The sequence below is a fragment of the Electrophorus electricus genome, chromosome 9 (genome assembly GCF_041902795.1).
Source record: "Electrophorus electricus isolate QZ-2024a chromosome 9, ASM4190279v1, whole genome shotgun sequence".
NCBI classification, from domain to species: Eukaryota; Metazoa; Chordata; class Actinopteri; order Gymnotiformes; family Gymnotidae; genus Electrophorus; species Electrophorus electricus.
In genome coordinates, this window is record NC_137505.1 from 29,685,087 (window position 1) to 29,709,638 (window position 24,552).

Here is a 24,552-nt window from a genome sequence, read left to right on the forward strand (position 1 = left end):
ATCTCCGCTGTAATCGCCTTCGAGCGGCACGCGGATCGAACCCACGGTTTTCACGCTATGATTTTTTTAAATGTGGTGAGCGGCGGAGAAAATGCGCGCGTCGGACGTCATTTCGGCTTAATATCTATTGTCTCCTTGGGAGTAGAAAGTCTTTTCATGGCTCTTTGGAAAGGTTTGCATCTCCCTTGTAATCGCCTTTAAGCGGCACGCGGATTGGACCCACCGTTCTTCCGATACGATTTTTTAAATGTGGTGCGCGGCGTAGAAAAGACGCGCGTAGGACGTATTTGCGGCTTAATATCTTTGGGCTCCTTGGGAGTAGGAAGTCTGTTCATGCCTCTTTGGAAAGGGCTGCATCTCCCCTGTAATCGCCTTCGAGCGGCACGCGGATCGAACCCACGGTTTTCACGCTATGATTTTTTTAAATGTGGTGCGCGGCGGAGGAAATGCGCGCGTCGGACGTCATTTCGGCTTAATATCTCTTGTCTCCTTGGGAGTAGAAAGTCTTTTCATGGCTCTTTGGAAAGGGCTGCATCTCCGCTGTAATCGCCTTCGAGCGGCACGCGGATCGAACCCACGGTTTTCACGCTATGATTTTTTTAAATGTGGTGCGCGGCGGAGAAAATGCGCGCGTCGGACGTCATTTCGGCTTAATATCTATTGTCTCCTTGGGAGTAGAAAGTCTTTTCATGGCTCTTTGGAAAGGTTTGCATCTCCCTTGTAATCGCCTTTAAGCGGCACGCGGATTGGACCCACCGATCTTCCGATACGATTTTTTAAATGTGGTGCGCGGCGTAGAAAAGACGCGCGTAGGACGTATTTGCGGCTTAATATCTTTGGGCTCCTTGGGAGTAGGAAGTCTGTTCATGCCTCTTTGGAAAGGGCTGCATCTCCTCTGTAATCGCCTTCGAGCGGCACGCGGATCGAACCCACGGTTTTCACGCTATGATTTTTTTAAATGTGGTGCGCGGCGGAGGAAATGCGCGCGTCGGACGTCATTTCGGCTTAATATCTCTTGTCTCCTTGGGAGTAGAAAGTCTTTTCATGGCTCTTTGGAAAGGGCTGCATCTCCCCTGTAATCGCCTTTAAGCAGCACGCGGATCGGACCCACCGTTCTCACGCTACGATTTTTTAAACGTGGTGCGCGTCGGAGAAAATGCGCGTAATATCTCTTGTCTCCTTGGGAGTAGAAAGTCTGTTCATGGCTCTTTGGAAAGGGCTGTATCTCCCCTGTAATCGCCTTTGAGCGGCACGCGCATCGGAACCATCGTTATCACGCTACGATTTTTTAATGCCGCCAGGGATAGGCCGAAAGCGTGGCAGGTGGCGTTCGTTAGGGACAGTCATGGAGGTGATGCACACCGAGTTGCACGCCATTTGGAGTTGGCCCGGCCTAGATGTGAGCGTTCAAAGTCAGCGCGTTTGTTTAAACTTTCTCCTCCAATTCGTTGCAATTGTACAAGCGTTTCTCGTTCATCCGACTGGAGCGTAACGCTTTATATGTTAATATTTCTGGTCTCCTTGGGAGTAGAAAGTCTGTTCATGGCTCTTTTGAAAGGGATGCATCTCCCCTGTAATCGCCTTCGAGCGGCACGCGGATCGAACCCACGTTTTTCACGCTACGATTTTTTTTAAATGTGTTGCGCGGCGGAGAAAAGACGCGCGCCGGACGTATTTGCGGCTTAATATCTCTTGTCTCATTGGGTGTAGAAAGTCTGTTCATGGCTCTTTGGAAAGGGCTGCATCTCCCCTGTAATCGCCTTCGAGCGGCACGCGGATCGAACCCACGGTTTTCAAGCTATGATTTTTTTAAATGTGGTGCGCGGCGGAGGAAATGCGCGCGTCGGACGTCATTTCGGCTTAATATCTCTTGTCTCCTTGGGAGTAGAAAGTCTTTTCATGGCTCTTTGGAAAGGGCTGCATCTCCGCTGTAATCGCCTTCGAGCGGCACGCGGATCGAACCCACGGTTTTCACGCTATGATTTTTTTAAATGTGGTGAGCGGCGGAGAAAATGCGCGCGTCGGACGTCATTTCGGCTTAATATCTATTGTCTCCTTGGGAGTAGAAAGTCTTTTCATGGCTCTTTGGAAAGGTTTGCATCTCCCTTGTAATCGCCTTTAAGCGGCACGCGGATTGGACCCACCGTTCTTCCGATACGATTTTTTAAATGTGGTGCGCGGCGTAGAAAAGACGCGCGTAGGACGTATTTGCGGCTTAATATCTTTGGGCTCCTTGGGAGTAGGAAGTCTGTTCATGCCTCTTTGGAAAGGGCTGCATCTCCCCTGTAATCGCCTTCGAGCGGCACGCGGATCGAACCCACGGTTTTCACGCTATGATTTTTTTAAATGTGGTGCGCGGCGGAGGAAATGCGCGCGTCGGACGTCATTTCGGCTTAATATCTCTTGTCTCCTTGGGAGTAGAAAGTCTTTTCATGGCTCTTTGGAAAGGGCTGCATCTCCCCTGTAATCGCCTTTAAGCGGCACGCGGATCGAACCCACGGTTTTCACGCTACGATTTTTTTTAAATGTGTTGCGCGTCGGAGAAAATGCGCGCGTCGGACGTCATTGCGGCTTAATATCTCTTGTCTCCTTGGGAGTAGAAAGTCTTTTCATGGCTCTTTGGAAAGGGCTGCATCTCCGCTGTAATCGCCTTCGAGCGGCACGCGGATCGAACCCACGGTTTTCACGCTATGATTTTTTTAAATGTGGTGCGCGTCGGAGAAAATGCGCGCGTCGGACGTCATTTCGGCTTAATATCTATTGTCTCCTTGGGAGTAGAAAGTCTTTTCATGGCTCTTTGGAAAGGTTTGCATCTCCCTTGTAATCGCCTTTAAGCGGCACGCGGATTGGACCCACCGTTCTTCCGATACGATTTTTTAAATGTGGTGCGCGGCGTAGAAAAGACGCGCGTAGGACGTATTTGCGGCTTAATATCTTTTGGCTCCTTGGGAGTAGGAAGTCTGTTCATGCCTCTTTGGAAAGGGCTGCATCTCCCCTGTAATCGCCTTCGAGCGGCACGTGGATCGAACCCACGGTTTTCACGCTATGATTTTTTTAAATGTGCTGCGCGGCGGAGAAAATGCGCGCGTCGGACGTCATTGCGGCTTAATATCTCTTGTCTCCTTGGGAGTAGAAAGTCTTTTCATGGTTCTTTGGAAAGGGCTGCATCTCCCCTGTAATCGCCTTCGCGCGGCACGCGGATCGGAACCATCCTTATCACGCTACGATTTTTTAATGCCGACAGGGACGAGCCGAAAGCTTGGCAGGTGGCGTTCGTTAGGAAAAGTCATGGACGTGATGCGGACCGAGTTGCAGGCCATTTGGACCTGGCCCGGCCTAGATGTGAGCCTTCAAAGTCAGCGCGTTTGTTTAAACTTTCTCCTCCAATTCGTTGCAATTGTACAAGCGTTTCTCGCTCATCCGACTGGAGCGTAACGCTTTATCTGTTAATATCTCTGGTCTCCTTGGGAGTAGAAAGTCTGTTCATGGCTCTTTGGAAAGGGATGCATCTCCCCTGTAATCGCCTTTAAGCGGCACGCGGATCGGACCCACCGTTCTCACGCTACGATTTTTTAAACGTGGTGCGCGTCGGAGAAAATGTGCGTAATATCTCTTGTCTCCTTGGGAGTAGAAAGTCTGTTCATGGCTCTTTGGAAAGGGCTGTATCTCCCCTGTAATCGCCTTCGAGCGGCACGCGCATCGGAACCATCGTTATCACGCTACGATTTTTTAATGCCGCCAGGGACGGGCCGAAAGCGTGGCAGGTGGCGTTCGTTAGGGACAGTCATGGAGGTGATGCGCACCGAGTTGCACGCCATTTGGAGTTGGCCCGGCCTAGATGTGAGCGTTCAAAGTCAGCGCGTTTGTTTAAACTTTCTCCTCCAATTCGTTGCAATTGTACAAGCGTTTCTCGTTCATCCGACTGGAGCGTAACGCTTTATATGTTAATATTTCTGGTCTCCTTGGGAGTAGAAAGTCCGTTCATGGCTCTTTTGAAAGGGATGCATCTCCCCTGTAATCGCCTTCGAGCGGCACGCGGATCGAACCCACGTTTTTCACGCTACGATTTTTTTTAAATGTGTTGCGCGGCAGAGAAAAGACGCGCGCCGGACGTATTTGCGGCTTAATATCTCTTGTCTCATTGGGTGTAGAAAGTCTGTTCATGGCTCTTTGGAAAGGGCTGCATCTCCCCTGTAATCGCCTTCGAGCGGCACGCGGATCGAACCCACGGTTTTCAAGCTATGATTTTTTTAAATGTGGTGCGAGGCGGAGGAAATGCGCGCGTCGGACGTCATTTCGGCTTAATATCTCTTGTCTCCTTGGGAGTAGAAAGTCTTTTCATGGCTCTTTGGAAAGGGCTGCATCTCCGCTGTAATCGCCTTCGAGCGGCACGCGGATCGAACCCACGGTTTTCACGCTATGATTTTTTTAAATGTGGTGAGCGGCGGAGAAAATGCGCGCGTCGGACGTCATTTCGGCTTAATATCTATTGTCTCCTTGGGAGTAGAAAGTCTTTTCATGGCTCTTTGGAAAGGTTTGCATCTCCCTTGTAATCGCCTTTAAGCGGCACGCGGATTGGACCCACCGTTCTTCCGATACGATTTTTTAAATGTGGTGCGCGGCGTAGAAAAGACGCGCGTAGGACGTATTTGCGGCTTAATATCTTTGGGCTCCTTGGGAGTAGGAAGTCTGTTCATGCCTCTTTGGAAAGGGCTGCATCTCCCCTGTAATCGCCTTCGAGCGGCACGCGGATCGAACCCACGGTTTTCACGCTATGATTTTTTTAAATGTGGTGCGCGGCGGAGGAAATGCGCGCGTCGGACGTCATTTCGGCTTAATATCTCTTGTCTCCTTGGGAGTAGAAAGTCTTTTCATGGCTCTTTGGAAAGGGCTGCATCTCCTCTGTAATCGCCTTCGAGCGGCACGCGGATCGAACCCACGGTTTTCACGCTATGATTTTTTTAAATGTGGTGCGCGGCGGAGAAAATGCGCGCGTCGGACGTCATTTCGGCTTAATATCTATTGTCTCCTTGGGAGTAGAAAGCCTTTTCATGGCTCTTTGGAAAGGTTTGCATCTCCCTTGTAATCGCCTTTAAGCGGCACGCGGATTGGACCCACCGTTCTTCCGATACGATTTTTTAAATGTGGTGCGCGGCGTAGAAAAGACGCGCGTAGGACGTATTTGCGGCTTAATATCTTTGGGCTCCTTGGGAGTAGGAAGTCTGTTCATGCCTCTTTGGAAAGGGCTGCATCTCCCCTGTAATCGCCTTCGAGCGGCACGTGGATCGAACCCACGGTTTTCACGCTATGATTTTTTTAAATGTGCTGCGCGGCGGAGAAAATGCGCGCGTCGGACGTCATTGCGGCTTAATATCTCTTGTCTCCTTGGGAGTAGAAAGTCTTTTCATGGTTCTTTGGAAAGGGATGCATCTCCCCTGTAATCGCCTTTAAGCGGCACGCGGATCGGACCCACCGTTCTCACGCTACGATTTTTTAAATGTGGTGCGCGTCGGAGAAAATGCGCGTAATATCTCTTGTCTCCTTGGGAGTAGAAAGTCTGTTCATGGCTCTTTGGAAAGGGCTGTATCTCCCCTGTAATCGCCTTCGAGCGGCACGCGCATCGGAACCATCGTTATCACGCTACGATTTTTTAATGCCGCCAGGGACGGGCCGAAAGCGTGGCAGGTGGCGTTCGTTAGGGACAGTCATGGAGGTGATGCGCACCGAGTTGCACGCCATTTGGAGTTGGCCCGGCCTAGATGTGAGCGTTCAAAGTCAGCGCGTTTGTTTAAACTTTCTCCTCCAATTCGTTGCAATTGTACAAGCGTTTCTCGTTCATCCGACTGGAGCGTAACGCTTTATATGTTAATATTTCTGGTCTCCTTGGGAGTAGAAAGTCTGTTCATGGCTCTTTTGAAAGGGATGCATCTCCCCTGTAATCGCCTTCGAGCGGCACGCGGATCGAACCCACGTTTTTCACGCTACGATTTTTTTTAAATGTGTTGCGCGGCAGAGAAAAGACGCGCGCCGGACGTATTTGCGGCTTAATATCTCTTGTCTCATTGGGTGTAGAAAGTCTGTTCATGGCTCTTTGGAAAGGGCTGCATCTCCCCTGTAATCGCCTTCGAGCGGCACGCGGATCGAACCCACGGTTTTCAAGCTATGATTTTTTTAAATGTGGTGCGCGGCGGAGGAAATGCGCGCGTCGGACGTCATTTCGGCTTAATATCTCTTGTCTCCTTGGGAGTAGAAAGTCTTTTCATGGCTCTTTGGAAAGGGCTGCATCTCCGCTGTAATCGCCTTCGAGCGGCACGCGGATCGAACCCACGGTTTTCACGCTATGATTTTTTTAAATGTGGTGAGCGGCGGAGAAAATGCGCGCGTCGGACGTCATTTCGGCTTAATATCTATTGTCTCCTTGGGAGTAGAAAGTCTTTTCATGGCTCTTTGGAAAGGTTTGCATCTCCCTTGTAATCGCCTTTAAGCGGCACGCGGATTGGACCCACCGTTCTTCCGATACGATTTTTTAAATGTGGTGCGCGGCGTAGAAAAGACGCGCGTAGGACGTATTTGCGGCTTAATATCTTTGGGCTCCTTGGGAGTAGGAAGTCTGTTCATGCCTCTTTGGAAAGGGCTGCATCTCCCCTGTAATCGCCTTCGAGCGGCACGCGGATCGAACCCACGGTTTTCGCGCTATGATTTTTTTAAATGTGGTGCGCGGCGGAGGAAATGCGCGCGTCGGACGTCATTTCGGCTTAATATCTCTTGTCTCCTTGGGAGTAGAAAGTCTTTTCATGGCTCTTTGGAAAGGGCTGCATCTCCCCTGTAATCGCCTTTAAGCGGCACGCGGATCGAACCCACGGTTTTCACGCTACGATTTTTTTTAAATGTGTTGCGCGGCGGAGAATAGACGCGCGCCGGACGTATTTGCGGCTTGATATCTCTTGTCTCATTGGGAGTAGAAAGTCTGTTCATGGCTCTTTGGAAAGGGCTGCATCTCCCCTGTAATCGCCTTCGAGCGGCACGCGGATCGAACCCACGGTTTTCACGCTACGATTTTTTTTAAATGTGTTGCGCGGCGGAGAAAAGACGCGCGCCGGACGTATTTGCGGCTTAATATCTCTTGTCTCATTGGGTGTAGAAAGTCTGTTTATGGCTCTTTGGAAAGGGCTGCATCTCCCCTGTAATCCCCTTCGAGCGGCACGCGGATCGAACCCACGGTTTTCACGCTATGATTTTTTTAAATGTGCTGCGCGGCGCAGGAAATGCGCGCGTCGGACGTCATTGCGGCTTAATATCTCTTGTCTCCTTGGGAGTAGAAAGTCTTTTCATGGTTCTTTGGAAAGGGATGCATCTCCCCTGTAATCGCCTTTAAGCGGCACGCGGATCGGACCCACCGTTCTCACGCTACGATTTTTTAAATGTGGTGCGCGTCGGAGAAAATGCGCGTAATATCTCTTGTCTCCTTGGGAGTAGAAAGTCTGTTCATGGCTCTTTGGAAAGGGCTGTATCTCCCCTGTAATCGCCTTCGAGCGGCACGCGCATCGGAACCATCGTTATCACGCTACGATTTTTTAATGCCGCCAGGGACGGGCCGAAAGCGTGGCAGGTGGCGTTCGTTAGGGACAGTCATGGAGGTGATGCGCACCGAGTTGCACGCCATTTGGAGTTGGCCCGGCCTAGATGTGAGCGTTCAAAGTCAGCGCGTTTGTTTAAACTTTCTCCTCCAATTCGTTGCAATTGTACAAGCGTTTCTCGTTCATCCGACTGGAGCGTAACGCTTTATATGTTAATATTTCTGGTCTCCTTGGGAGTAGAAAGTCTGTTCATGGCTCTTTTGAAAGGGATGCATCTCCCCTGTAATCGCCTTCGAGCGGCACGCGGATCGAACCCACGTTTTTCACGCTACGATTTTTTTTAAATGTGTTGCGCGGCAGAGAAAAGACGCGCGCCGGACGTATTTGCGGCTTAATATCTCTTGTCTCATTGGGTGTAGAAAGTCTGTTCATGGCTCTTTGGAAAGGGCTGCATCTCCCCTGTAATCGCCTTCGAGCGGCACGCGGATCGAACCCACGGTTTTCAAGCTATGATTTTTTTAAATGTGGTGCGCGGCGGAGGAAATGCGCGCGTCGGACGTCATTTCGGCTTAATATCTCTTGTCTCCTTGGGAGTAGAAAGTCTTTTCATGGCTCTTTGGAAACGGCTGCATCTCCGCTGTAATCGCCTTCGAGCGGCACGCGGATCGAACCCACGGTTTTCACGCTATGATTTTTTTAAATGTGGTGAGCGGCGGAGAAAATGCGCGCGTCGGACGTCATTTCGGCTTAATATCTATTGTCTCCTTGGGAGTAGAAAGTCTTTTCATGGCTCTTTGGAAAGGTTTGCATCTCCCTTGTAATCGCCTTTAAGCGGCACGCGGATTGGACCCACCGTTCTTCCGATACGATTTTTTAAATGTGGTGCGCGGCGTAGAAAAGACGCGCGTAGGACGTATTTGCGGCTTAATATCTTTGGGCTCCTTGGGAGTAGGAAGTCTGTTCATGCCTCTTTGGAAAGGGCTGCATCTCCCCTGTAATCGCCTTCGAGCGGCACGCGGATCGAACCCACGGTTTTCACGCTATGATTTTTTTAAATGTGGTGCGCGGCGGAGGAAATGCGCGCGTCGGACGTCATTTCGGCTTAATATCTCTTGTCTCCTTGGGAGTAGAAAGTCTTTTCATGGCTCTTTGGAAAGGGCTGCATCTCCGCTGTAATCGCCTTCGAGCGGCACGCGGATCGAACCCACGGTTTTCACGCTATGATTTTTTTAAATGTGGTGCGCGGCGGAGAAAATGCGCGCGTCGGACGTCATTTCGGCTTAATATCTATTGTCTCCTTGGGAGTAGAAAGTCTTTTCATGGCTCTTTGGAAAGGTTTGCATCTCCCTTGTAATCGCCTTTAAGCGGCACGCGGATTGGACCCACCGATCTTCCGATACGATTTTTTAAATGTGGTGCGCGGCGTAGAAAAGACGCGCGTAGGACGTATTTGCGGCTTAATATCTTTGGGCTCCTTGGGAGTAGGAAGTCTGTTCATGCCTCTTTGGAAAGGGCTGCATCTCCTCTGTAATCGCCTTCGAGCGGCACGCGGATCGAACCCACGGTTTTCACGCTATGATTTTTTTAAATGTGGTGCGCGGCGGAGGAAATGCGCGCGTCGGACGTCATTTCGGCTTAATATCTCTTGTCTCCTTGGGAGTAGAAAGTCTTTTCATGGCTCTTTGGAAAGGGCTGCATCTCCCCTGTAATCGCCTTTAAGCAGCACGCGGATCGGACCCACCGTTCTCACGCTACGATTTTTTAAACGTGGTGCGCGTCGGAGAAAATGCGCGTAATATCTCTTGTCTCCTTGGGAGTAGAAAGTCTGTTCATGGCTCTTTGGAAAGGGCTGTATCTCCCCTGTAATCGCCTTTGAGCGGCACGCGCATCGGAACCATCGTTATCACGCTACGATTTTTTAATGCCGCCAGGGATAGGCCGAAAGCGTGGCAGGTGGCGTTCGTTAGGGACAGTCATGGAGGTGATGCACACCGAGTTGCACGCCATTTGGAGTTGGCCCGGCCTAGATGTGAGCGTTCAAAGTCAGCGCGTTTGTTTAAACTTTCTCCTCCAATTCGTTGCAATTGTACAAGCGTTTCTCGTTCATCCGACTGGAGCGTAACGCTTTATATGTTAATATTTCTGGTCTCCTTGGGAGTAGAAAGTCTGTTCATGGCTCTTTTGAAAGGGATGCATCTCCCCTGTAATCGCCTTCGAGCGGCACGCGGATCGAACCCACGTTTTTCACGCTACGATTTTTTTTAAATGTGTTGCGCGGCGGAGAAAAGACGCGCGCCGGACGTATTTGCGGCTTAATATCTCTTGTCTCATTGGGTGTAGAAAGTCTGTTCATGGCTCTTTGGAAAGGGCTGCATCTCCCCTGTAATCGCCTTCGAGCGGCACGCGGATCGAACCCACGGTTTTCAAGCTATGATTTTTTTAAATGTGGTGCGCGGCGGAGGAAATGCGCGCGTCGGACGTCATTTCGGCTTAATATCTCTTGTCTCCTTGGGAGTAGAAAGTCTTTTCATGGCTCTTTGGAAAGGGCTGCATCTCCGCTGTAATCGCCTTCGAGCGGCACGCGGATCGAACCCACGGTTTTCACGCTATGATTTTTTTAAATGTGGTGAGCGGCGGAGAAAATGCGCGCGTCGGACGTCATTTCGGCTTAATATCTATTGTCTCCTTGGGAGTAGAAAGTCTTTTCATGGCTCTTTGGAAAGGTTTGCATCTCCCTTGTAATCGCCTTTAAGCGGCACGCGGATTGGACCCACCGTTCTTCCGATACGATTTTTTAAATGTGGTGCGCGGCGTAGAAAAGACGCGCGTAGGACGTATTTGCGGCTTAATATCTTTGGGCTCCTTGGGAGTAGGAAGTCTGTTCATGCCTCTTTGGAAAGGGCTGCATCTCCCCTGTAATCGCCTTCGAGCGGCACGCGGATCGAACCCACGGTTTTCACGCTATGATTTTTTTAAATGTGGTGCGCGGCGGAGGAAATGCGCGCGTCGGACGTCATTTCGGCTTAATATCTCTTGTCTCCTTGGGAGTAGAAAGTCTTTTCATGGCTCTTTGGAAAGGGCTGCATCTCCCCTGTAATCGCCTTTAAGCGGCACGCGGATCGAACCCACGGTTTTCACGCTACGATTTTTTTTAAATGTGTTGCGCGTCGGAGAAAATGCGCGCGTCGGACGTCATTGCGGCTTAATATCTCTTGTCTCCTTGGGAGTAGAAAGTCTTTTCATGGCTCTTTGGAAAGGGCTGCATCTCCGCTGTAATCGCCTTCGAGCGGCACGCGGATCGAACACACGGTTTTCACGCTATGATTTTTTTAAATGTGGTGCGCGTCGGAGAAAATGCGCGCGTCGGACGTCATTTCGGCTTAATATCTATTGTCTCCTTGGGAGTAGAAAGTCTTTTCATGGCTCTTTGGAAAGGTTTGCATCTCCCTTGTAATCGCCTTTAAGCGGCACGCGGATTGGACCCACCGTTCTTCCGATACGATTTTTTAAATGTGGTGCGCGGCGTAGAAAAGACGCGCGTAGGACGTATTTGCGGCTTAATATCTTTGGGCTCCTTGGGAGTAGGAAGTCTGTTCATGCCTCTTTGGAAAGGGCTGCATCTCCCCTGTAATCGCCTTCGAGCGGCACGTGGATCGAACCCACGGTTTTCACGCTATGATTTTTTTAAATGTGCTGCGCGGCGGAGAAAATGCGCGCGTCGGACGTCATTGCGGCTTAATATCTCTTGTCTCCTTGGGAGTAGAAAGTCTTTTCATGGTTCTTTGGAAAGGGCTGCATCTCCCCTGTAATCGCCTTCGCGCGGCACGCGGATCGGAACCATCCTTATCACGCTACGATTTTTTAATGCCGACAGGGACGAGCCGAAAGCTTGGCAGGTGGCGTTCGTTAGGAAAAGTCATGGACGTGATGCGGACCGAGTTGCAGGCCATTTGGACCTGGCCCGGCCTAGATGTGAGCCTTCAAAGTCAGCGCGTTTGTTTAAACTTTCTCCTCCAATTCGTTGCAATTGTACAAGCGTTTCTCGCTCATCCGACTGGAGCGTAACGCTTTATCTGTTAATATCTCTGGTCTCCTTGGGAGTAGAAAGTCTGTTCATGGCTCTTTGGAAAGGGATGCATCTCCCCTGTAATCGCCTTTAAGCGGCACGCGGATCGGACCCACCGTTCTCACGCTACGATTTTTTAAACGTGGTGCGCGTCGGAGAAAATGTGCGTAATATCTCTTGTCTCCTTGGGAGTAGAAAGTCTGTTCATGGCTCTTTGGAAAGGGCTGTATCTCCCCTGTAATCGCCTTCGAGCGGCACGCGCATCGGAACCATCGTTATCACGCTACGATTTTTTAATGCCGCCAGGGACGGGCCGAAAGCGTGGCAGGTGGCGTTCGTTAGGGACAGTCATGGAGGTGATGCGCACCGAGTTGCACGCCATTTGGAGTTGGCCCGGCCTAGATGTGAGCGTTCAAAGTCAGCGCGTTTGTTTAAACTTTCTCCTCCAATTCGTTGCAATTGTACAAGCGTTTCTCGTTCATCCGACTGGAGCGTAACGCTTTATATGTTAATATTTCTGGTCTCCTTGGGAGTAGAAAGTCCGTTCATGGCTCTTTTGAAAGGGATGCATCTCCCCTGTAATCGCCTTCGAGCGGCACGCGGATCGAACCCACGTTTTTCACGCTACGATTTTTTTTAAATGTGTTGCGCGGCAGAGAAAAGACGCGCGCCGGACGTATTTGCGGCTTAATATCTCTTGTCTCATTGGGTGTAGAAAGTCTGTTCATGGCTCTTTGGAAAGGGCTGCATCTCCCCTGTAATCGCCTTCGAGCGGCACGCGGATCGAACCCACGGTTTTCAAGCTATGATTTTTTTAAATGTGGTGCGCGGCGGAGGAAATGCGCGCGTCGGACGTCATTTCGGCTTAATATCTCTTGTCTCCTTGGGAGTAGAAAGTCTTTTCATGGCTCTTTGGAAAGGGCTGCATCTCCGCTGTAATCGCCTTCGAGCGGCACGCGGATCGAACCCACGGTTTTCACGCTATGATTTTTTTAAATGTGGTGAGCGGCGGAGAAAATGCGCGCGTCGGACGTCATTTCGGCTTAATATCTATTGTCTCCTTGGGAGTAGAAAGTCTTTTCATGGCTCTTTGGAAAGGTTTGCATCTCCCTTGTAATCGCCTTTAAGCGGCACGCGGATTGGACCCACCGTTCTTCCGATACGATTTTTTAAATGTGGTGCGCGGCGTAGAAAAGACGCGCGTAGGACGTATTTGCGGCTTAATATCTTTGGGCTCCTTGGGAGTAGGAAGTCTGTTCATGCCTCTTTGGAAAGGGCTGCATCTCCCCTGTAATCGCCTTCGAGCGGCACGCGGATCGAACCCACGGTTTTCGCGCTATGATTTTTTTAAATGTGGTGCGCGGCGGAGGAAATGCGCGCGTCGGACGTCATTTCGGCTTAATATCTCTTGTCTCCTTGGGAGTAGAAAGTCTTTTCATGGCTCTTTGGAAAGGGCTGCATCTCCCCTGTAATCGCCTTTAAGCGGCACGCGGATCGAACCCACGGTTTTCACGCTACGATTTTTTTTAAATGTGTTGCGCGGCGGAGAATAGACGCGCGCCGGACGTATTTGCGGCTTGATATCTCTTGTCTCATTGGGAGTAGAAAGTCTGTTCATGGCTCTTTGGAAAGGGCTGCATCTCCCCTGTAATCGCCTTCGAGCGGCACGCGGATCGAACCCACGGTTTTCACGCTACGATTTTTTTTAAATGTGTTGCGCGGCGGAGAAAAGACGCGCGCCGGACGTATTTGCGGCTTAATATCTCTTGTCTCATTGGGTGTAGAAAGTCTGTTTATGGCTCTTTGGAAAGGGCTGCATCTCCCCTGTAATCCCCTTCGAGCGGCACGCGGATCGAACCCACGGTTTTCACGCTATGATTTTTTTAAATGTGCTGCGCGGCGCAGGAAATGCGCGCGTCGGACGTCATTGCGGCTTAATATCTCTTGTCTCCTTGGGAGTAGAAAGTCTTTTCATGGTTCTTTGGAAAGGGATGCATCTCCCCTGTAATCGCCTTTAAGCGGCACGCGGATCGGACCCACCGTTCTCACGCTACGATTTTTTAAATGTGGTGCGCGTCGGAGAAAATGCGCGTAATATCTCTTGTCTCCTTGGGAGTAGAAAGTCTGTTCATGGCTCTTTGGAAAGGGCTGTATCTCCCCTGTAATCGCCTTCGAGCGGCACGCGCATCGGAACCATCGTTATCACGCTACGATTTTTTAATGCCGCCAGGGACGGGCCGAAAGCGTGGCAGGTGGCGTTCGTTAGGGACAGTCATGGAGGTGATGCGCACCGAGTTGCACGCCATTTGGAGTTGGCCCGGCCTAGATGTGAGCGTTCAAAGTCAGCGCGTTTGTTTAAACTTTCTCCTCCAATTCGTTGCAATTGTACAAGCGTTTCTCGTTCATCCGACTGGAGCGTAACGCTTTATATGTTAATATTTCTGGTCTCCTTGGGAGTAGAAAGTCTGTTCATGGCTCTTTTGAAAGGGATGCATCTCCCCTGTAATCGCCTTCGAGCGGCACGCGGATCGAACCCACGTTTTTCACGCTACGATTTTTTTTAAATGTGTTGCGCGGCAGAGAAAAGACGCGCGCCGGACGTATTTGCGGCTTAATATCTCTTGTCTCATTGGGTGTAGAAAGTCTGTTCATGGCTCTTTGGAAAGGGCTGCATCTCCCCTGTAATCGCCTTCGAGCGGCACGCGGATCGAACCCACGGTTTTCAAGCTATGATTTTTTTAAATGTGGTGCGCGGCGGAGGAAATGCGCGCGTCGGACGTCATTTCGGCTTAATATCTCTTGTCTCCTTGGGAGTAGAAAGTCTTTTCATGGCTCTTTGGAAACGGCTGCATCTCCGCTGTAATCGCCTTCGAGCGGCACGCGGATCGAACCCACGGTTTTCACGCTATGATTTTTTTAAATGTGGTGAGCGGCGGAGAAAATGCGCGCGTCGGACGTCATTTCGGCTTAATATCTATTGTCTCCTTGGGAGTAGAAAGTCTTTTCATGGCTCTTTGGAAAGGTTTGCATCTCCCTTGTAATCGCCTTTAAGCGGCACGCGGATTGGACCCACCGTTCTTCCGATACGATTTTTTAAATGTGGTGCGCGGCGTAGAAAAGACGCGCGTAGGACGTATTTGCGGCTTAATATCTTTGGGCTCCTTGGGAGTAGGAAGTCTGTTCATGCCTCTTTGGAAAGGGCTGCATCTCCCCTGTAATCGCCTTCGAGCGGCACGCGGATCGAACCCACGGTTTTCACGCTATGATTTTTTTAAATGTGGTGCGCGGCGGAGGAAATGCGCGCGTCGGACGTCATTTCGGCTTAATATCTCTTGTCTCCTTGGGAGTAGAAAGTCTTTTCATGGCTCTTTGGAAAGGGCTGCATCTCCGCTGTAATCGCCTTCGAGCGGCACGCGGATCGAACCCACGGTTTTCACGCTATGATTTTTTTAAATGTGGTGCGCGGCGGAGAAAATGCGCGCGTCGGACGTCATTTCGGCTTAATATCTATTGTCTCCTTGGGAGTAGAAAGTCTTTTCATGGCTCTTTGGAAAGGTTTGCATCTCCCTTGTAATCGCCTTTAAGCGGCACGCGGATTGGACCCACCGATCTTCCGATACGATTTTTTAAATGTGGTGCGCGGCGTAGAAAAGACGCGCGTAGGACGTATTTGCGGCTTAATATCTTTGGGCTCCTTGGGAGTAGGAAGTCTGTTCATGCCTCTTTGGAAAGGGCTGCATCTCCTCTGTAATCGCCTTCGAGCGGCACGCGGATCGAACCCACGGTTTTCACGCTATGATTTTTTTAAATGTGGTGCGCGGCGGAGGAAATGCGCGCGTCGGACGTCATTTCGGCTTAATATCTCTTGTCTCCTTGGGAGTAGAAAGTCTTTTCATGGCTCTTTGGAAAGGGCTGCATCTCCCCTGTAATCGCCTTTAAGCAGCACGCGGATCGGACCCACCGTTCTCACGCTACGATTTTTTAAACGTGGTGCGCGTCGGAGAAAATGCGCGTAATATCTCTTGTCTCCTTGGGAGTAGAAAGTCTGTTCATGGCTCTTTGGAAAGGGCTGTATCTCCCCTGTAATCGCCTTTGAGCGGCACGCGCATCGGAACCATCGTTATCACGCTACGATTTTTTAATGCCGCCAGGGATAGGCCGAAAGCGTGGCAGGTGGCGTTCGTTAGGGACAGTCATGGAGGTGATGCACACCGAGTTGCACGCCATTTGGAGTTGGCCCGGCCTAGATGTGAGCGTTCAAAGTCAGCGCGTTTGTTTAAACTTTCTCCTCCAATTCGTTGCAATTGTACAAGCGTTTCTCGTTCATCCGACTGGAGCGTAACGCTTTATATGTTAATATTTCTGGTCTCCTTGGGAGTAGAAAGTCTGTTCATGGCTCTTTTGAAAGGGATGCATCTCCCCTGTAATCGCCTTCGAGCGGCACGCGGATCGAACCCACGTTTTTCACGCTACGATTTTTTTTAAATGTGTTGCGCGGCGGAGAAAAGACGCGCGCCGGACGTATTTGCGGCTTAATATCTCTTGTCTCATTGGGTGTAGAAAGTCTGTTCATGGCTCTTTGGAAAGGGCTGCATCTCCCCTGTAATCGCCTTCGAGCGGCACGCGGATCGAACCCACGGTTTTCAAGCTATGATTTTTTTAAATGTGGTGCGCGGCGGAGGAAATGCGCGCGTCGGACGTCATTTCGGCTTAATATCTCTTGTCTCCTTGGGAGTAGAAAGTCTTTTCATGGCTCTTTGGAAAGGGCTGCATCTCCGCTGTAATCGCCTTCGAGCGGCACGCGGATCGAACCCACGGTTTTCACGCTATGATTTTTTTAAATGTGGTGAGCGGCGGAGAAAATGCGCGCGTCGGACGTCATTTCGGCTTAATATCTATTGTCTCCTTGGGAGTAGAAAGTCTTTTCATGGCTCTTTGGAAAGGTTTGCATCTCCCTTGTAATCGCCTTTAAGCGGCACGCGGATTGGACCCACCGTTCTTCCGATACGATTTTTTAAATGTGGTGCGCGGCGTAGAAAAGACGCGCGTAGGACGTATTTGCGGCTTAATATCTTTGGGCTCCTTGGGAGTAGGAAGTCTGTTCATGCCTCTTTGGAAAGGGCTGCATCTCCCCTGTAATCGCCTTCGAGCGGCACGCGGATCGAACCCACGGTTTTCACGCTATGATTTTTTTAAATGTGGTGCGCGGCGGAGGAAATGCGCGCGTCGGACGTCATTTCGGCTTAATATCTCTTGTCTCCTTGGGAGTAGAAAGTCTTTTCATGGCTCTTTGGAAAGGGCTGCATCTCCCCTGTAATCGCCTTTAAGCGGCACGCGGATCGAACCCACGGTTTTCACGCTACGATTTTTTTTAAATGTGTTGCGCGTCGGAGAAAATGCGCGCGTCGGACGTCATTGCGGCTTAATATCTCTTGTCTCCTTGGGAGTAGAAAGTCTTTTCATGGCTCTTTGGAAAGGGCTGCATCTCCGCTGTAATCGCCTTCGAGCGGCACGCGGATCGAACACACGGTTTTCACGCTATGATTTTTTTAAATGTGGTGCGCGTCGGAGAAAATGCGCGCGTCGGACGTCATTTCGGCTTAATATCTATTGTCTCCTTGGGAGTAGAAAGTCTTTTCATGGCTCTTTGGAAAGGTTTGCATCTCCCTTGTAATCGCCTTTAAGCGGCACGCGGATTGGACCCACCGTTCTTCCGATACGATTTTTTAAATGTGGTGCGCGGCGTAGAAAAGACGCGCGTAGGACGTATTTGCGGCTTAATATCTTTGGGCTCCTTGGGAGTAGGAAGTCTGTTCATGCCTCTTTGGAAAGGGCTGCATCTCCCCTGTAATCGCCTTCGAGCGGCACGTGGATCGAACCCACGGTTTTCACGCTATGATTTTTTTAAATGTGCTGCGCGGCGGAGAAAATGCGCGCGTCGGACGTCATTGCGGCTTAATATCTCTTGTCTCCTTGGGAGTAGAAAGTCTTTTCATGGTTCTTTGGAAAGGGCTGCATCTCCCCTGTAATCGCCTTCGCGCGGCACGCGGATCGGAACCATCCTTATCACGCTACGATTTTTTAATGCCGACAGGGACGAGCCGAAAGCTTGGCAGGTGGCGTTCGTTAGGAAAAGTCATGGACGTGATGCGGACCGAGTTGCAGGCCATTTGGACCTGGCCCGGCCTAGATGTGAGCCTTCAAAGTCAGCGCGTTTGTTTAAACTTTCTCCTCCAATTCGTTGCAATTGTACAAGCGTTTCTCGCTCATCCGACTGGAGCGTAACGCTTTATCTGTTAATATCTCTGGTCTCCTTGGGAGTAGAAAGTCTGTTCATGGCTCTTTGGAAAGGGATGCATCTCCCCTGTAATCGCCTTTAAGCGGCACGCGGATCGGACCCACCGTTCTCACGCTACGATTTTTTAAACGTGGTGCGCGTCGGAGAAAATGTGCGTAATATCTCTTGTCTCCTTGGGAGTAGAAAGTCTGTTCATGGCTCTTTGGAAAGGGCTGTATCTCCCCTGTAATCGCCTTCGAGCGGCACGCGCATCGGAACCATCGTTATCACGCTACGATTTTTTAATGCCGCCAGGGACGGGCCGAAAGCGTGGCAGGTGGCGTTCGTTAGGGACAGTCATGGAGGTGATGCGCACCGAGTTGCACGCCATTTGGAGTTGGCCCGGCCTAGATGTGAGCGTTCAAAGTCAGCGCGTTTGTTTAAACTTTCTCCTCCAATTCGTTGCAATTGTACAAGCGTTTCTCGTTCATCCGACTGGAGCGTAACGCTTTATATGTTAATATTTCTGGTCTCCTTGGGAGTAGAAAGTCCGTTCATGGCTCTTTTGAAAGGGATGCATCTCCCCTGTAATCGCCTTCGAGCGGCACGCGGATCGAACCCACGTTTTTCACGCTACGATTTTTTTTAAATGTGTTGCGCGGCAGAGAAAAGACGCGCGCCGGACGTATTTGCGGCTTAATATCTCTTGTCTCATTGGGTGTAGAAAGTCTGTTCATGGCTCTTTGGAAAGGGCTGCATCTCCCCTGTAATCGCCTTCGAGCGGCACGCGGATCGAACCCACGGTTTTCAAGCTATGATTTTTTTAAATGTGGTGCGAGGCGGAGGAAATGCGCGCGTCGGACGTCATTTCGGCTTAATATCTCTTGTCTCCTTGGGAGTAGAAAGTCTTTTCATGGCTCTTTGGAAAGGGCTGCATCTCCGCTGTAATCGCCTTCGAGCGGCACGCGGATCGAACCCACGGTTTTCACGCTATGATTTTTTTAAATGTGGTGAGCGGCGGAGAAAATGCGCGCGTCGGACGTCATTTCGGCTTAATATCTATTGTCTCCTTGGGAGTAGAAAGTCTTTTCATGGCTCTTTGGAAAGGTTTGCATCTCCCTTGTAATCGCCTTTAAGCGGCACGCGGATTGGACCCACCGTTCTTCCGATACGATTTTTTAAATGTGGTGCGCGGCGTAGAAAAGACGCGCGTAGGACGTATTTGCGGCTTAATATCTTTGGGCTCCTTGGGAGTAGGAAGTCTGTTCATGCCTCTTTGGAAAGGGCTGCATCTCCCCTGTAATCGCCTTCGAGCGGCACGCGGATCGAACCCACGGTTTTCACGCTATGATTTTTTTAAATGTGGTGCGCGGCGGAGGAAATGCGCGCGTCGGACGTCATTTCGGCTTAATATCTCTTGTCTCCTTGGGAGTAGAAAGTCTTTTCATGGCTCTTTGGAAAGGGCTGCATCTCCGCTGTAATCGCCTTCGAGCGGCACGCGGATCGAACCCACGGTTTTCACGCTATGATTTTTTTAAATGTGGTGCGCGGCGGAGAAAATGCGCGCGTCGGACGTCATTTCGGCTTAATATCTATTGTCTCCTTGGGAGTAGAAAGCCTTTTCATGGCTCTTTGGAAAGGTTTGCATCTCCCTTGTAATCGCCTTTAAGCGGCACGCGGATTGGACCCACCGTTCTTCCGATACGATTTTTTAAATGTGGTGCGCGGCGTAGAAAAGACGCGCGTAGGACGTATTTGCGGCTTAATATCTTTGGGCTCCTTGGGAGTAGGAAGTCTGTTCATGCCTCTTTGGAAAGGGCTGCATCTCCCCTGTAATCGCCTTCGAGCGGCACGTGGATCGAACCCACGGTTTTCACGCTATGATTTTTTTAAATGTGCTGCGCGGCGGAGAAAATGCGCGCGTCGGACGTCATTGCGGCTTAATATCTCTTGTCTCCTTGGGAGTAGAAAGTCTTTTCATGGTTCTTTGGAAAGGGATGCATCTCCCCTGTAATCGCCTTTAAGCGGCACGCGGATCGGACCCACCGTTCTCACGCTACGATTTTTTAAATGTGGTGCGCGTCGGAGAAAATGCGCGTAATATCTCTTGTCTCCTTGGGAGTAGAAAGTCTGTTCATGGCTCTTTGGAAAGGGCTGTATCTCCCCTGTAATCGCCTTCGAGCGGCACGCGCATCGGAACCATCGTTATCACGCTACGATTTTTTAATGCCGCCAGGGACGGGCCGAAAGCGTGGCAGGTGGCGTTCGTTAGGGACAGTCATGGAGGTGATGCGCACCGAGTTGCACGCCATTTGGAGTTGGCCCGGCCTAGATGTGAGCGTTCAAAGTCAGCGCGTTTGTTTAAACTTTCTCCTCCAATTCGTTGCAATTGTACAAGCGTTTCTCGTTCATCCGACTGGAGCGTAACGCTTTATATGTTAATATTTCTGGTCTCCTTGGGAGTAGAAAGTCTGTTCATGGCTCTTTTGAAAGGGATGCATCTCCCCTGTAATCGCCTTCGAGCGGCACGCGGATCGAACCCACGTTTTTCACGCTACGATTTTTTTTAAATGTGTTGCGCGGCAGAGAAAAGACGCGCGCCGGACGTATTTGCGGCTTAATATCTCTTGTCTCATTGGGTGTAGAAAGTCTGTTCATGGCTCTTTGGAAAGGGCTGCATCTCCCCTGTAATCGCCTTCGAGCGGCACGCGGATCGAACCCACGGTTTTCAAGCTATGATTTTTTTAAATGTGGTGCGCGGCGGAGGAAATGCGCGCGTCGGACGTCATTTCGGCTTAATATCTCTTGTCTCCTTGGGAGTAGAAAGTCTTTTCATGGCTCTTTGGAAAGGGCTGCATCTCCGCTGTAATCGCCTTCGAGCGGCACGCGGATCGAACCCACGGTTTTCACGCTATGATTTTTTTAAATGTGCTGCGCGGCGGAGAAAATGCGCGCGTCGGACGTCATTGCGGCTTAATATCTCTTGTCTCCTTGGGAGTAGAAAGTCTTTTCATGGTTCTTTGGAAAGGGATGCATCTCCCCTGTAATCGCCTTTAAGCGGCACGCGGATCGGACCCACCGTTCTCACGCTACGATTTTTTAAATGTGGTGCGCGTCGGAGAAAATGCGCGTAATATCTCTTGTCTCCTTGGGAGTAGAAAGTCTGTTCATGGCTCTTTGGAAAGGGCTGTATCTCCCCTGTAATCGCCTTCGAGCGGCACGCGCATCGGAACCATCGTTATCACGCTACGATTTTTTAATGCCGCCAGGGACGGGCCGAAAGCGTGGCAGGTGGCGTTCGTTAGGGACAGTCATGGAGGTGATGCGCACCGAGTTGCACGCCATTTGGAGTTGGCCCGGCCTAGATGTGAGCGTTCAAAGTCAGCGCGTTTGTTTAAACTTTCTCCTCCAATTCGTTGCAATTGTACAAGCGTTTCTCGTTCATCCGACTGGAGCGTAACGCTTTATATGTTAATATTTCTGGTCTCCTTGGGAGTAGAAAGTCTGTTCATGGCTCTTTTGAAAGGGATGCATCTCCCCTGTAATCGCCTTCGAGCGGCACGCGGATCGAACCCACGTTTTTCACGCTACGATTTTTTTTAAATGTGTTGCGCGGCAGAGAAAAGACGCGCGCCGGACGTATTTGCGGCTTAATATCTCTTGTCTCATTGGGTGTAGAAAGTCTGTTCATGGCTCTTTGGAAAGGGCTGCATCTCCCCTGTAATCGCCTTCGAGCGGCACGCGGATCGAACCCACGGTTTTCAAGCTATGATTTTTTTAAATGTGGTGCGCGGCGGAGGAAATGCGCGCGTCGGACGTCATTTCGGCTTAATATCTCTTGTCTCCTTGGGAGTAGAAAGTCTTTTCATGGCTCTTTGGAAAGGGCTGCATCTCCGCTGTAATCGCCTTCGAGCGGCACGCGGATCGAACCCACGGTTTTCACGCTATGATTTTTTTAAATGTGGTGAGCGGCGGAGAAAATGCGCGCGTCGGACGTCATTTCGGCTTAATATCTATTGTCTCCTTGGGAGTAGAAAGTCTTTTCATGGCTCTTTGGAAAGGTTTGCATCTCCCTTGTAATCGCCTTTAAGCGGCACGCGGATTGGACCCACCGTTCTTCCGATACGATTTTTTAAATGTGGTGCGCGGCGTAGAAAAGACGCGCGTAGGACGTATTTGCGGCTTAATATCTTTGGGCTCCTTGGGAGTAGGAAGTCTGTTCATGCCTCTTTGGAAAGGGCTGCATCTCCCCTGTAATCGCCTTCGAGCGGCACGCGGATCGAACCCACGGTTTTCGCGCTATGATTTTTTTAAATGTGGTGCGCGGCGGAGGAAATGCGCGCGTCGGACGTCATTTCGGCTTAATATCTCTTGTCTCCTTGGGAGTAGAAAGTCTTTTCATGGCTCTTTGGAAAGGGCTGCATCTCCCCTGTAATCGCCTTTAAGCGGCACGCGGATCGAACCCACGGTTTTCACGCTACGATTTTTTTTAAATGTGTTGCGCGGCGGAGAATAGACGCGCGCCGGACGTATTTGCGGCTTGATATCTCTTGTCTCATTGGGAGTAGAAAGTCTGTTCATGGCTCTTTGGAAAGGGCTGCATCTCCCCTGTAATCGCCTTCGAGCGGCACGCGGATCGAACCCACGGTTTTCACGCTACGATTTTTTTTAAATGTGTTGCGCGGCGGAGAAAAGACGCGCGCCGGACGTATTTGCGGCTTAATATCTCTTGTCTCATTGGGTGTAGAAAGTCTGTTTATGGTTCTTTGGAAAGGGATGCATCTCCCCTGTAATCGCCTTTAAGCGGCACGCGGATCGGACCCACCGTTCTCACGCTACGATTTTTTAAATGTGGTGCGCGTCGGAGAAAATGCGCGTAATATCTCTTGTCTCCTTGGGAGTAGAAAGTCTGTTCATGGCTCTTTGGAAAGGGCTGTATCTCCCCTGTAATCGCCTTCGAGCGGCACGCGCATCGGAACCATCGTTATCACGCTACGATTTTTTAATGCCGCCAGGGACGGGCCGAAAGCGTGGCAGGTGGCGTTCGTTAGGGACAGTCATGGAGGTGATGCGCACCGAGTTGCACGCCATTTGGAGTTGGCCCGGCCTAGATGTGAGCGTTCAAAGTCAGCGCGTTTGTTTAAACTTTCTCCTCCAATTCGTTGCAATTGTACAAGCGTTTCTCGTTCATCCGACTGGAGCGTAACGCTTTATATGTTAATATTTCTGGTCTCCTTGGGAGTAGAAAGTCTGTTCATGGCTCTTTTGAAAGGGATGCATCTCCCCTGTAATCGCCTTCGAGCGGCACGCGGATCGAACCCACGTTTTTCACGCTACGATTTTTTTTAAATGTGTTGCGCGGCAGAGAAAAGACGCGCGCCGGACGTATTTGCGGCTTAATATCTCTTGTCTCATTGGGTGTAGAAAGTCTGTTCATGGCTCTTTGGAAAGGGCTGCATCTCCCCTGTAATCGCCTTCGAGCGGCACGCGGATCGAACCCACGGTTTTCAAGCTATGATTTTTTTAAATGTGGTGCGCGGCGGAGGAAATGCGCGCGTCGGACGTCATTTCGGCTTAATATCTCTTGTCTCCTTGGGAGTAGAAAGTCTTTTCATGGCTCTTTGGAAAGGGCTGCATCTCCGCTGTAATCGCCTTCGAGCGGCACGCGGATCGAACCCACGGTTTTCACGCTATGATTTTTTTAAATGTGGTGAGCGGCGGAGAAAATGCGCGCGTCGGACGTCATTTCGGCTTAATATCTATTGTCTCCTTGGGAGTAGAAAGTCTTTTCATGGCTCTTTGGAAAGGTTTGCATCTCCCTTGTAATCGCCTTTAAGCGGCACGCGGATTGGACCCACCGTTCTTCCGATACGATTTTTTAAATGTGGTGCGCGGCGTAGAAAAGACGCGCGTAGGACGTATTTGCGGCTTAATATCTTTGGGCTCCTTGGGAGTAGGAAGTCTGTTCATGCCTCTTTGGAAAGGGCTGCATCTCCCCTGTAATCGCCTTCGAGCGGCACGCGGATCGAACCCACGGTTTTCGCGCTATGATTTTTTTAAATGTGGTGCGCGGCGGAGGAAATGCGCGCGTCGGACGTCATTTCGGCTTAATATCTCTTGTCTCCTTGGGAGTAGAAAGTCTTTTCATGGTTCTTTGGAAAGGGCTGCATCTCCCCTGTAATCGCCTTCGCGCGGCACGCGGATCGGGACCATCCTTATCACGCTACGATTTTTTAATGCCGACAGGGACGGGCCGAAAGCTTGGCAGGTGGCGTTCGTTAGGAAAAGTCATGGACGTGATGCGGACCGAGTTGCAGGCCATTTGGACCTGGCCCGGCCTAGATGTGAGCCTTCAAAGTCAGCGCGTTTGTTTAAACTTTCTCCTCCAATTCGTTGCAATTGTACAAGCGTTTCTCGCTCATCCGACTGGAGCGTAACGCTTTATCTGTTAATATCTCTGGTCTCCTTGGGAGTAGAAAGTCTGTTCATGGCTCTTTGGAAAGGGATGCATCTCCCCTGTAATCGCCTTTAAGCGGCACGCGGATCGGACCCACCGTTCTCACGCTACGATTTTTTAAACGTGGTGCGCGTCGGAGAAAATGCGCGTAATATCTCTTGTCTCCTTGGGAGTA